The following is a 12,836-nucleotide window of genomic DNA, read 5'->3' on the forward strand; positions in this document are numbered from 1 at the left end:
TAGCACCAATATAAATAAATAATGAGTTCAATACAGTACCTTGAAGTGGTGTTTTGTTTTCTTTCGCTAACGGAGCTCACGAGATTTTCTGTTGAGTTTTGTGTTGTGAAGTTTTCAAGTTTTGGGTAAAGATTCGATGGACTATGGAATAAGGAGTGGAAAGATCCTAAGCTTGGGGATTCCCAAGGCATCCCAAGGTAATATTGAAGGATAACCAAGCACCTAAGCTTGGGGATGCCCCGGAAGGCATCCCCTCTTTCGTCTTCGTTTATCGGTAACTTTACTTGGAGCTATATTTTTATTCACCACATGATATGTGTTTTGCTTGGAGCGTCATTTTATTTTCTTTAGCTTTGCTTGCTGTTTGAATAAAATACCAAGATCTCAAATTCTTAAATGTTAGAGAGTCATCACATAGTTTCATAATTATTAAGCTACTCATTGATATTCACTTATATCTTTCGGAGTAGTTTGTCGTTTGCTCTAGTGCTTCACTTACATCCTTTTAGAGCACGGCGATGGTTTTATTTTGAAGAAATAGATGAACTCTCGTGCTTCACTTATATTATTTTGAGAGTCCTAAACATCATGGTAATTTGCTTTGGTTATGAATTTAGTCCTAATATGATGGGCATCCAAGATGGGTATAATAAAAACTTTCATATAAAGTGCATTGAATACTATGAGAAGTTTGATACTTGATGATTGTTTTGAGATATGAAGATGGTGATATTAGAGTCATGCTAGTAGAGTAGTTGTGAATTAGAGAAATACTTGTGTTCAAGTTTGTGATTCCCGTAGCATGCACATATGGTAAACCGTTATGTGATGAAGTCGGAGCATGATTTATTTATTGATTGTCTTCCTTATGAGTGGCGGTCGGGGACGAGCGATGGTCTTTTCCTACCAATCTATCCACCTAGGAGCATGCGCATAGTACTTTGTTTCGATAACCAATAGTTTTTTGCAATAAGTATATGAGTTCTTTATGACTAATGTTGAGTCCATGGATTATACGCACTCTCATCTTTCCACCATTGCTAGCCCCTCTAATACGGCGCACCTTTCGCCGGTATCATATACCCACCATATACCTTCCTCAAAACAGCCACCATACCTACCTATCATGGCATTTCCATAGCCATTCCGAGATATATTGCCATGCAACTTACCACTGTTCCTTTATTATGACACGCTTCATCATTGTCATATTGCTTTGCATGATCATGTAGTTGACATCGTATTTGTGGCAAAGCCACCTTTCATAATTCTTTCATACATGTCACTCATGAGTCATTGCATATCCCGGTACTCCGCCGGAGGCATTCACATAGAGTCATATTTTTGTTCTAAGTATTGAGTTGTAATTCTTGAGTTGTAAGTAAATAAAAGTGTGATGATCATCATTATTAGAGCATTGTCCCTGTGAGGAATGGATGATGGAGACTATGATTCCCCCACAAGTCGGGATGAGACTCCGGACGAAAAATAGAAAAAAAAAAGGAAAAAAAGAGGCCAAAAAAAGAGAAAAGGCCCCAAAAAATAAAAATAAAAAATGAGAGAAAAAGAGAGAAGGGACAATGCTAATATCCTTTTACCACACTTGTGCTTCAAAGTAGCACCATGATCTTCATGATAGAGAGTCTCCTATGTTGTCACTTTCATATACTAGTGGGAATCTTTCATTATAGAACTTGGCTTGTATATTCCAATGATGGGCTTCCTCAAAATGCCCTAGGTCTTCGTGAGCAAGCAAGTTGGATGCACACCCACTTAGTTTCTTTTGTTGAGCTTTCATACACTTATAGCTCTAGTGCATCCATTGCATGGCAATCCCTTCTCACTCACATTGATATCTATTGATGGGCATCTCCATAGCCCGTTGATACGCCTAGTTGATGTGAGACTATCTTCTCCTTTTTGTCTTCTCCACAACCACCATTCTATTCCACCTATAGTGCTATGTCCATGGCTCACGCTCATGTATTGCGTGAAGATTGAAAAAGTTTGAGAACATCAAAAGTATGAAACAATTGTTTGGCTTGTCATCGGGGTTGTGCATGATTTAAATACTTTATGTGGTGAAGATAGAGCATAGCCAGACTATATGATTTTGTAGGGATAACTTTCTTTGGCCATGTTATTTTGAGAAGACATGATTGCTTTGTTAGTATGCTTGAAGTATTATTGTTTTCATGTCAATATTAAACTTTTATCTTGAATCTTATGGATCTGAATATTCATGACACAATAAAGAATATTACGTTGATAAATATGTTAGGTAGCATTCCACATCAAAAATTCTCTTTTTATCATTTATCTACTCGAGGACGAGCAGGAATTAAGCTTGGGGATGCTGATACGTCTCCAACGTATCTATAATTTTTTATTGTTCCATTGTATTATATTATCTGTTTTGGATGTTTAATGGGCTTTACTATGCAATTTTATATTATTTTTGGGACTAACCTATTAACCCAGAGCCCAGTGCCAGTTTCTGTTTTTTTTCCTTGTTTCAGTGTTTCGCAGAAAAGGAATATCAAACGGATTCCAAACGGAATGAAACCTTCGGGAGAGTTATTTTTGGAACGGAAGCAATCCAGGAGACTTGGAGTGTACGTCAGGGAAGCAACGAGGTGGCCACGAGGCAGGGAGGCGCGCCTGCCCCCTGGGCACGCCCCCCACCCTCGTGGGCCCCTCGTGGCTCCCTGACCAACTTCTTTTGCCTATATATATCCATATACCCTAAAAACATCGGGGAACAGAATAGATCGGGAGTTCCGCTGCCGCAAGCCTCTGTAGCCATCAAAAACCAATCGGGACCCTGTTCCGGCACCCTGCCGGAGGGGAGGATCCCTCACTGGTGGCCATCTTCATCATCCCGGCGCTCTCCATGACGAGGAGGGAGTAGTTCACCCTCGGGGCTGAGGGTATGTACCAGTAGCTATGTGTTTGATCTCTCTCTCTCTCTCTCTCTCTCTCTCTCGTGTTCTTGAGGTGATACGATCTTGATGTATCGCGAGCTTTGCTATTATAGTTGGATCTTATGATGTTTCTCCCCCACTACTCTCTTGTAATGGATTGAGTTTTCCCTTTGAAGTTATCTTATCGGATTGAGTCTTTAAGGATTTGAGAACACTTGATGTATGTCTTGCCGGGCTTATCTGTGGTGACAATGGGATATCACGTGATCCACTTGATGTATGTTTTGGTGATCAACTTGCGGGTTCCGCCCATGAACGTATGCATAGGGGTTGGCACACGTTTTCGTCTTGACTCTTCGGTGGAAACTTTGGGCACTCTTTGAAGTTCTTTGTGTTGGTTGAATAGATGAATCTGAGATTGTGTGATGCATATCATATAATCATACCCACGGATACTTGAGGTGACAATGGAGTATCTAGGTGACATTAGGGTTTTGGTTGATTTGTGTCTTAAGGCGTTATTCTAGTACGAACTCTATGATAGATCGAATGGAAAGAATAGCTTCGTGTTATTTTACTACGGACTCTTGAATAGATCGATCAGAAAGGATAACTTTGAGGTGGTTTCGTATCCTACCATAATCTCTTTGTTTGTTCTCCGCTATTAGTGACTTTGGAGTGACTCTTTGTTGCATGTTGAGGTATAGTTATATGATCCAATTATGTTATTATTGTTGAGAGAACTTGCACTAGTGAAAGTATGAACCCTAGGCCTTGTTTCAACGCATTGCAATACCGTTTATGCTCACTTTTATCGCTTGCTACCTTGCTGTTTTTATATTTTCAGATTACAAATACTCATATCTATCATCCATATTGCACCTGTATCACCATCTCTTCGTCGAACTAGTGCACCTATACAATTTACCATTGTATTGGGTGTGTTGGGGACACAAGAGACTCTTTGTTATTTGGTTGCAGGGTTGCTTGAGAGAGACCATCTTCATCCTACGCCTCCCACGGATTGATAAACCTTAGGTCATCCACTTGAGGGATATTTGCTACTGTCCTACAAACCTCTGCACTTGGAGGCCCAACAACGTCTACAAGAAGAAGGTTGTGTAGTAGACATTATGAATGCATAAGCATGACAGAGCAAGCAATGTGATACATGTATCTTAGCTATATGCATCAGAGCAAATGATATGAATATAGGAAACGTACCTTCATGTTCATGAGTCCTTCTCGCAAACAATACGTACATTAGCAAGAGATCTTCATGCACATGAGTGTGATGCATATAGTTACCTTGTGGTCTTGAGCTGGCTTAGGAAGATATGAACCTGAGTAAACAAGGTTAGATAACACAGATACATCTACTAGACAGAGCGGCCAAAAGAGCCACAAGAGTACCAAGATTGGGATGACATGTAGAGAGTGAGTACTAGGTACTCCATTGGATATAAACATATCCCCAAAGGTAAAAGATATGCAATGAATTCGAAGATTTCCTTCCCTTAGAGATCTTTCTCCCCCTGAAACTTATGTTAGATAATGGGAGAATATAGGGAAAAGGAAATCAGAGCAAGACAAATTAGAGCACAAAATAAAACACAAACTAACATGTATTTCCCTCTTAAAGACATGTGTCTTCTCTCCTCTTGAACACCAAGCATCTGGGGCCATTGATGTGATTACCTCTCTCACCCTTTTGATGTGAGCTCTCTCTCCCCCTTTGACATCAATTTCCAAGAAGGGATCTTCTGAAGTGTGAGTCAAAATAGGTTTGGTCCTTGAGTGACATAACAAAGCAACATGTAGAATGTGATGCAGGTAGAGGAAAAGAATCATCGAGTGGAGCTGGAGTAAATATGCAGGATGCAAATGACAAAGTGTCTTCTCTGCAGTGAAATCGGTAACACCAAGTTGTATTCGTCGGTGGCACAGAAATGTTTCGGTTTGACCGAAAGCGACAGACCGGTGTGACTGAGTTCAACACAGAGAGAACATTTGTCACCTCAGCTCACTAGGAAAATAAGATCTCACAAAGATTTGCAATGAATTGGATGCAGGGAATGCAGAACAAAGCGAAGAAAAGAAATCTAGATGAAGTTTTTTTTTGAAAAAGAAGGGGTACAAATATGCAAGGAACAAATGCAAGAACTCAGAGAAACACTAGAGAACTTCATCTAGAATTGGGCGGCGACAAAGTCACCTATGTTAGAGTATATTGACTGAGGAGTCAAGTGAGAACACTTGATCATAAGTCATACTCATCGTTTAAGCTCAAAATGGGGTTACCATTTTTCGTTTAAGCATTTTGATGTATTTGCATCTTGTTGAGCTGCTTTGACCCATGTCTTGGGGTAAAGCTTCTCTAAGATGGAATATCATACCTTGGGTGGTGGTATTGAACTTGGTCATGTAGTTGAACTTGTGTGGGATGCTCAAGGTTGATTTAGCGCACCATTGGCTTGGAGCACCTCTTGTAGTTTGAGTTCATCTACCTACATGGGTTAGTCTTGCAAGGAATAGCACTTGTGTATCCAAAATGACAATCATGAAATTTGATATATAGAATTTGTCAAAGGATATGTTGAGGGGTTTCAAGCTTCCTTGTCTTCAACCACCATGGTGTAGAGACTTGGTGATGTAGGGATTGCTTAAGATGTGAGTGAGTTGCAATCTCATGGATTTAGATTCATCCAAGTACCTACAAGGGATAGATAGCATGCAAGGGTACAAATATATCCAAGACATATGATCATCATCATAAGAGAAATATCAAGGATTAGTCATAGGCTCATGCCTTGCATGTATCCAAATGGAGTTTCTACTACAACTTTGAAGCATCAATGATGTTCAATTCACCTCTCAAACGGCAAAATACTTTCTCATCAAGCGGTTTGGTGAATATATCCGCTAATTGCTTATCGGTCCGAACATGCTTAAGATCAATGTCCCCTTTAGCAACATGATCTCGAATGAAATGATGACGAACTTCTATATGCATAGTTCAAGAATGTTGCACGGGATTGTGAGCAATCTTAATAGCACTCTCATTGTCACAAAGTAATGGAACATGTTTCACATTGATCCCATAATCCTTAAGAGTTTGGGTCATCCAAAGTAACTGAGCACAACATGAACTGGCGGCAATGTATTCCGCTTCGGCGGTGGATAAGGATACCGAGTTTTGTTTCTTGGAGGACCAAGACACAAGAGATCTACCAAGAAATTGACAAGTACCCGAAGTGTACTTTCTATCAACCTTGTCACCGGCATAGTCTGAATCGGAGTAGCCAACAAGATCGAAAGAAGACCTCTTAGGATACCAAATGCCAAATTTTGGTGTATGTATTAAGTATCTCACTATCCTTTTCACAACCTTAAGATGGCATTCTTTGGGGGCCGCTTGATATCGTGCACACATGCACACACTTAGCATAATATCGGGACCGGAGGCACATAGATATAATAATGAACCAATCATAGAGTGGTAAACCTTTTGGTCAACCGATTTGCCATCCTTGGTCAAGTCAAGATGTCCACTAGTAGGCATGGGTGTTTTCATACCTTTGCTTTCTTGCATGTTGAACTTCTTGAATAAGTCCTTGGTGTACTTTGTTTGAGAAACAAAGGTGCCTTCCTTAGTTTGCTTGATTTGCAAACCAAGAAAGAACTTGAGTTCACTCATCATAGACATCTCAAACTTCTTCGACATTAGCTTCCCAAACTTTTCACTAAAATGAGGGTTAGTCAAACCAAATATGATATCATCAACATAAATTTGGTACACAAATAATTCACCATTAACTCTTTTTGTAAAAAGAGTAGAACCTATCTTTCATATCTCAAAGCCTTTTTCAATAAGAAACGTTGTCAAGCATTTATACCACACTCTAGCAGCTTGTTTAAGACCATAAAGAGCTTTGTGAAGTTTGTAAACATGGTCGGGTTTCTTAGGATTGACAAAGCCGGGAGGTTGTTTGACATAAACTTCCTCCTCGATTTCACCATTTAGAAAAGCACTTTTAATGTCCATTTGGTACAAGCTAATATCATGGTGATTAGCATAGGCAAGTAAGATGCGGATGAACTCAAGTCTAGCAACGGGAGCATATGTCTCACCATAGTCCATACCTTCGACTTGAGTGTAGCCTTGGGCGACAAGACATGCTTTGTTGCGAACAACTTGTCCATCTTCGCCTTGCTTGTTGCGAAACACCCATTTGGTACCAATGATGTTGTGGTTATTGTCGGGCTTCTCGACCAATGTCCACACTTGGTTTCTCTCGAAGTTGTGTAGCTCTTCATGCATGGCATTTATCCAATCCGGATCTTCCAATGCTTCTTCAACCTTCATAGGTTCAATGCTAGAGATGAATGAATAATGTTCACAAAAATTAGCCAAAAAAAATTTAGAGCAAGTGATTCTCCCGGTTTGAATATCATTGAAGATTTGTTCGTCGGGATGGTCTCTTGAGACTCTTGCTCGAACTCGTGAGAGCTTTTGCTTGGGTCGGGGTGGAACATCTTCTTCATCATCTTGTCCTTCTTCTTGGCTTTCTTCATTGTTGACGTTGTCGCTCTCTTGTCGTGGTGGAGAAGGAGGTTGATGAGGTTCTGCTACCTCTTGAGCACTGCGTTGGTTTTCCCTTGAAGAGGAAAGGGTGATGTAGTAAAGTAGCGTAAGTATTTCCCTCAGTTTTTGAGAACCAAGGTATCAATCCAGTAGGAGGCCACACACGAGTCCCTCGCACCTACACAAACAAATAAATCCTCGCAACCAACGCAATAAAGGGGTTGTCAATCCCTTCACGGTCACTTACGAGAGTGAGATCGGATAGATATGATAAGATAATATTTTTGGTATTTTTATGATAAAGATGCAAAGTAAAATAAAAGGCAATAAAAATAACTAAGTGTTGGAAGATTAATATGATGGAAAATAGACCCGGGGGCCATAGGTTTCACTAGTGGCTTCTCTCGAGAGCATAAGTATTACGGTGGATGAACAAATTACTGTTGAGAAATTGACAGAATTGAGCATAGTTATGAGAATATCTAGGTACGATCATGTATATAGGCATCACGTCCGAGACAAGTAGACCGACTCCTGCTTGCATCTACTACTATTACTCCACACATCGACCGCTATCCAGCATGCATCTAGAGTATTAAGTTCATAAGAACAGAGTAACGCTTTAAGCAAGATGACATGATGTAGAGGGATAAACTCATGCAATATGATATAAACCCCATCTTGTTATCCTCGATGGCAACAATACAATACGTGCCTTGCTGCCCCTACTGTCACTGGGAAAGGACACCACAAGATTGAACCCAAAGCTAAGCACTTCTCTCATTGCAAGAAAGATCAATCTAGTAGGCCAAACCAAACTGATAATTCAAAGAGACTTGCAAAGACAACTAATCATACATAAAAGAATTCAGAGAAGATTCAAATATTGTTCATAGATAAACTTGATCATAAACCCACAATTCATCGGTCTCAACAAACACACCGCAAAAGAAGATTACATCGAATAGATCTCCACAAGAGAGGGGGAGAACATTGTATTGAGATCCAAAAAGAGAGAAGAAGGCATCTAGCTAATAACTATGGACCCGAAGGTCTGAGGTAAACTACTCACACATCATCGGAGAGGCTATGGTGTTGATGTAGAAGCCCTCCGTGATCGATGCCCCCTCCGGCGGAGCTCCGGAAAAGGCCCCAAGATGGGATCTCACGGGTACAGAAGGTTGCAGCGGTGGAATTAGGTTTTTGGCTCCGTATCTGGTAGTTTGGGGGTACGTAGGTATATATAGGAGGAAGAAGTACGTCGGTGGAGCAACGTGGGGCCCACGAGGGTGGAGGGCGCGCCCCCTACCTCGTGCCCTCCTGGTTGATGTCTTGATGTAGGGTCCAAGTCCTCTGGATCACGTTCGTTCCGAAAATCACGTTCTCAAAGGTTTCATTCCGTTTGGACTCCGTTTGATATTCTTTTTCTGCGAAACTCTGAAATAGGCAAAAACAGCAATTCTGGGTTGGGCCTCCGGTTAATAGGTTAGTCCCAAAAATAATATAAAAGTGTATAATAAAGCCCACTAATGTCCAAAACAGAATATAATATAGCATGGAACAATAAAAAATTATAGATATGTTGGAGACGTATCAGGTTCATCTTGGTGTACTTCCTCGTTTTCTTCATCTTGGTGTGTCCCACTCGTGGATGCTTCCATGTCAACTCTTGGTTCACCTTGTCGTGAGGTAGAAGCTTCCACTTGGACAGACGAGGTACTCTCCTTCACCTCCGTTGGACGAATCTTGCCAATAGACAAGTCTTGGATTGCTTCCGGAGGGTCTTTGTCTCCTACATCAATTGGCAATTGCTCTACTTGCGAGCCGTTAGATTCATCAAACTTCACATCTACCGTCTCTTCAACCTTTCGGGTGAAATTGTTGTAGACACGGTAAGTGTGAGAGTTTGAGCCATAACCAAGTAGGAAACCCTCATGAGATTTAGGAGAAAATTTAGACCGACGATGCTTATCAAGAATGTAACACTTTGAGCCGAATACTCGAAAGTATCCAACTTGGGGTTTGTTACCGGTGAGGAGCTCGTATGCCATCTTGCCGAGTAGCTTGTGAAGATACAAGCGATTTGTTGCATGACAAGCCGTCTCAACCGCTTCCGCCCAAAAGTGTTTTGGAGTCTTGTACTCATCAAGCATCATTCTTGCCATCTCAATGAGAGTCCGGTTCTTCCTCTCAACAACTCCATTTTGTTGAGGTGTGTACGTAGCCTAGAACTCGTGTGAAATCCCCTCTTCATCAAGAAAGGTATCCGCATTTGCGTTCTTGAACTGCGTTCCATTGTCACTGCGAACCTTCTTGATCTTCACTTCAAATTCATTTTGGGCCTTCCTAGCGAAGTTCTTGAAGATCTTTTGGACCTGCGATTTATCATCAAGAAAGAACACCCACGTAAATCTTGAAAAATCATCACCTATGACTAAACCAAATGAGTTTCCACTGAGACTCTTGTAGGCATTGGGACCAAAGAGATCCATATGAAGTAGCTCGAGCGGTCTTCTCGTGGTCATGATGTTCTTCACGGGGTGACTTCCTCCAACTTGTTTTCCTGCTTGACAAGCACTACACAATCTATCCTTGTCAAATATAACATCTTTCACTCCAAGGATATGATTACCTTTAATAAGCTTATCAAGATTTTGCATGCCCACATGACCTAACCTTCTATGCCACAACCAGCCTTTAGAAGATTTAGCAATAAAGCAAGTTCTAGGTTGAGCCTTTTTGGTGAAATCGACAATGTAAAGATCACCTCTACGTATACCGGTAAAGACCATATTATGATTATCTCTACGAAACACTTGGCAATCTACTTCAGTGAATAGGACATTGAAACCAAAGTCAGCAAGTCTAGATACGAAAAGTAGATTATAGCCAAGAGATTCAACGAGCATAACATTTTGTATGGAGATATCATGTGAGATGGCCACCTTACCAAGGCCAACCACCTTACCCTTTGAGTTATCACCAAAAGTGACATACTTTCGAGGGTCGTCGTTTTCAGCAAGCTCACGAAACATATCCTTGTCTCCGGTCATATGATCGGTACATCCACTATCAAGGACCCATTCCTCTCCTCCAGCCATGTAGCCACGAAGATTAGCCATAAGACCAAAGTGTCTCATAGACTCATCAAGATCGAAGTCACTATCATCATCCTCATCATAGTATCCATGTTCAACATCATCGTGTGATGAGTCAATTCCTAGAGAGAGTGATTCATTAGATTTATGACCATGACAATGTGCATCTTTATGGATTCTAATGACTCCGGAGATGATATTGCTAATGATTCCAACATCTCCTTTGGCACACATAAGGTCGCGAAGCTCAAACAAACAATCACCATACTTGGTATCATTAGGACTCATCTTAGTCAAAGCAATAGACTTATGAAGGATCTCATCTAAGTTTTTCAAGGAGTAGTTTGGAAATCGTTCATCAAGAAATCTCCATATAGTGTAGGCACAATCAAGAGAAGGCAAGCAACCAATCAAGTTTCTAGGTAAACCTCTAGTGATAAGATTAACAGTTCTAAGGTTTCGGATCATGTCAATGGACTCATCAAGAGTAGGATGCAAAGGATCAACATGAGGTGCACAAGGGCTAGTAATATACTTGCTCAAATGATATTCATTGAAAATCACAACCATCTCATTTTTCCACTCATGAATGTACTCTCCATCAAGAATTGGCACTCTGCGTCTAAGACTCCCCAACGTAGACTCATCCATCTTCCTCCAAAGGTGTTTAAGCCAAAGCAATGGAGACCAACGCTCTGATACCAATTGAAAGGATCGAGAAGAGGTGTCTAGAGGGGGGTGAATAGACTCTTAGCAAAGAAAAGTAGTATTTTTTAATTTCTTCAAGTTGAGGTGGAGTTTTAGCACAATTTTAAACATTCACAATACATTTCAAGCAAGCATGACAAGAGTATATGAGCAGCGGAAAGTAAAGCATGCAATTGCAAGAAAGTAAAGGATGGGATTGGAGTGTGCAAACGCAATTGGAGACTCAGAGATTTTTGGCGTGGTTCCGATAGGTGGTGCTATCATACATCCACGTTGATGGAGACTTCAACCCGCGAAAGGTAACAGTTGCGCGAGTCCACGGAGGGCTCCACCCACAAAGGGTCCACGAAGAAGCAACCTTGTCTATCCCACCATGGCCATCGCCCACGAAGGACTTGCCTCACTAGGGTAGATCTTCATGAAGTAGGCGATCTCCTTGCCCGTACAAACTCCTTGGTTCAACTCCACAATCTTGACGGAGGCTCCCAAGTTACACCTAACCAATCTAGGAGACACCACTCTCCAAAAGGTAATAGATGGTGTGTTGATGATGAACTCCTTGCTCTTGTGCTTCAAATGATAGCCTCCCCAACACTCAACTCTCTCTCACTGATTTGGATTTGGTGGAAAGAAGATTTGAGTGGAAAGCAACTTGGAGAAGGCTAGAAATCAAGATTTATGTGGTTGGAATGGAATATCTTGATCTCAACACATGAGTAGGTGGTTCTCTCTTAGAAAATGTATGCTGGAAGTGTAGGCATGTTCTGATGGCTCTCCTCACGAATGAAGGAAGGGTGGAGGGGTATATATAGCCTCCACACAAAATCTAACCGTTACACACAATTCACCAAACTCGGTGGGACCGAATCAGAAAACTCGGTCAGACTGATTTAGTTCATAATGTGACCGTTAGGCATTTCGGTGGGACCGATATGATCAACTCGGTTAGACCGATGTGCTAGGGTTAGGGTAAAACCTCATCGGTTTGACCGATTACACAAACTCGGTGGGACCGATTTTGGTAATGAGCTAACCAGAGAGTTGGCCAAGCAAACTCGATGGGACCGATTACATATCTCGGTAGGACCGAAATTATTGCAACAGGAACCAGAGAGTTTGCAAGCCCATCTCGGTGAGACCGGGATCCCATCGGTGAGACCGAACTGATTAGGGTTTCTGGCAGTGGCTATGTCAAATGAACTCAGTGGCGCCGGATAGAACATTTTGGTGGGGCCAAGTTTGACTTTTGGTTTGGGACATATGTGGATATGAGAAAGTGGTTGAGGGATTTGGAGCATATCACTAAGCACTTTGAGCAAGTAAGCCATTAAGCAACACCTCATCCCCTTTTAATAGTATTGGCTTTTCCTATGGACTCAATGTGATCTTGGATCACCAAAATGAAAATGCAGAGTCTTGAGATTTTGAGCTTGAGCCAATCCTTTGTCCTTAGCATCTTGAAGGGGTTCCACATCCTCTTGTCCACGCCACTCCACTATTGAACTCATCTGAAATATACTA

Source organism: Triticum aestivum, chromosome 3D (genome assembly GCF_018294505.1).
Source record: "Triticum aestivum cultivar Chinese Spring chromosome 3D, IWGSC CS RefSeq v2.1, whole genome shotgun sequence".
Lineage (NCBI taxonomy): Eukaryota > Viridiplantae > Streptophyta > Magnoliopsida > Poales > Poaceae > Triticum > Triticum aestivum.